The 2,350-nt window shown below is 45.3% G+C and overlaps 1 protein-coding gene and 1 non-coding gene across 3 annotated transcripts in view; both read right to left on the reverse strand.

Moving 5' to 3' along the window:
• The window catches only part of JAZF1 (JAZF zinc finger 1), a 373,656-nt gene that overhangs the window by 140,671 nt on the left and 230,635 nt on the right, over positions 1-2,350 (reverse strand). The window lies entirely within an intron of this gene.
• Positions 632-772, reverse strand: LOC115869321. The gene has a single exon (XR_004046130.1). It is a non-coding gene; the product is annotated as a U4 spliceosomal RNA (small nuclear RNA).

Consider the following 2,350-nt stretch of genomic DNA (forward strand, 5'->3'; position numbering starts at 1 on the left):
AGAGGATGTACACTGGTACAGATAGGAACTGGAAACACAGGGAATCCAGGGTGGATGATCCCTTCAGGACCAGTGGTGTGAGTGGCAATACCGGGAGGGTGGAGGGAAGGTTGGGTAGAAAGGGTGAACCGATTACAAGGATCTACATATAACTCCCTCCCTCTGGGGGACGGACAAGAGAAAAGCAGGTGAAGGGAGCCGTTGGACAGTGTAAGACATGACAAAATAATAATTTATAAATTATTAAGGGTTCATGAGGGAGGGAGCGAGGGAGGGCAAGGAGGGAGGGGAAAAATGAGAAGCTGATACCAGGGGCTCAAGTAGAAAGCAAATGTTTTGAGTATGATGAGGGCAATACATGTACAAATGTGCTTGACTCAATGGATGGATGGATGGATGGATTGTGGTAAGAGTTGTATGAGCCCCCAATAAAATGATGTAAACAAACAAACATCAAAAAAAACAGCTTCTTCATTCTGTAACATCCTTCCTTTCACTATCTAGATCCGTGCTTCCCAAAATGGGCAATACTATTACCAGGGAGGCCCTGGATTTTTCGACGAGACTGCAAAAGCAGTTTTTAATTGCCAGGGGGATGCTGGGTTATTTTTTCTTTCTTTTTTTTTTCCAGTCTCCGTGGAGACCATCAAAAATTGCCAATGCCGACTATATTTCAAGTCGTCACGGCAGGGTATTGGGAAAAGTTTTCAATTAGCAATAACCATGCCTTGGGTACACCTCATTGGCTATGATATTGCCACTGCGCAAAGCTGACTGGGTTCTTTTTTCTGAAAGAGGGGCTAAAACTCATTGCCATCGAGTCAATGCTGTCTCATAGAGCTCCCCTCTGGGTTTCTGAGACTGCAACTGTTTACTGGAGTAGAAAGCCCAGCCTTTCGGCTGGGGAGCTTCTGGCGGTTTCAAACTGCCGACCATGTGGGACACAGCCCAACTTGTAACCCGCACTCCCAGTGCTCCTTGACTACGTCTGGGAACCGATGCGACAGATAGGCATTCTTTATTCTTCTTGACAGTTCACAGTTCAGCAATAACTCAAAGAAATTTGACACAATATTACTTCTTCACAGGATTTGGGGGAGCAAAGGGCCTTGGGGAGAGCGACAAGGCAGAGCGGTGATGAAAGATGCTCTCCTCAGAAGGGGCCGGGCCGGCTTGGTGCCCTCTGTTGTTGAGTTGGTTCCTACTTACTCCTAGCGACCTCGCGCACACCAGAACGTCACACTGCCTGGTCCTGCGCCATCCTCACCACAGTTCTTGTGGGTCAGCCCATTGTGGCGCCCACCGCGTCAATCCCTCTTGTTGAGCGCTTCCTTTGTTTGCTTCCCTTTGCCTTTACCAAGCACGATGTCCTTCTTCAGGGACTGGTCTCAACGACAGCATGTCCAAAGAACACGAGACAAAGTCTCACTTCCTTGTCTCTAAGGAACACTGGCTGTACTGCTTCCAGACAGAGTTGTTAGCTCTTTGGTAGACCATGGTACTTCCCATATTCTTTGCCAGCACCACAGTTCAAATGGATCAATTCTTCTTCATCTTCCTTAGTCAGTGTTCAACTTTCATACGCATGTAAGGCGATTGAAAAGACCATGGTTTGGGTCTGCCATGCTTTAGTTCCCAAAGTAACATCCTTGCTTTGCAACATTTTAAAGAGGTCTTGTGCAGCAGACGTACCCAACAGAGTGCATTGTTGGAGCTCTTGACTGCTGCTTCCATGAGCATTGATTGGAAATCCAAGATGAAATCCTTGACAACTTCAATCTTTTCATCTTGATGTTACCTACTGGTCCAGGTGTGAGGATTATGGTCCTCTTTGTATGGAGCTGTCATCCATACTGAAGGCTGCAATCTTTGATCTTCATCAGCAAGTGTTTCAAGTCCCCCTCATTTTCAGCAAGCAAGATGGTGTCTTCTGCATATCTCACGTTGTTGATAGGCCTAGGGTTTTCTTGGCTGGAATCCTTACAGATGAGGATCTCCAGGTCTTTCTCCTACAGAGCTGCTGGTTGGGTTTAAACCACTAACCTTTTGGTTAGCTGCTGAGTGCTTAAGCATTTGCACCACCATGTCATTTTTTTAAAAGTGGGCTTTTAAAGACAATAGTACTAACACTCTTCAACCTATAAAAACTCACTGCCAGATAGTCAATTCCAACTTATTGTAACCCTATAGGACTGAAAGTCCTTTGTATGTAATCCCATAATCCCATAGAACAGTTCCTATGAGTTTTGGAGACCAACTCTTTTTTTTTTTTTAACATTTTATTAGGGGCTCATACAACTGTTATCCCAATCCATACACACATCAATTGTGTAAAGCGCATTTGTACATC

Source organism: Echinops telfairi, unplaced genomic scaffold (assembly GCF_000313985.2).
Source record: "Echinops telfairi isolate 266 unplaced genomic scaffold, ASM31398v2 ScPeMD7_23;HRSCAF=83, whole genome shotgun sequence".
Taxonomy (NCBI): Eukaryota; Metazoa; Chordata; class Mammalia; order Afrosoricida; family Tenrecidae; genus Echinops; species Echinops telfairi.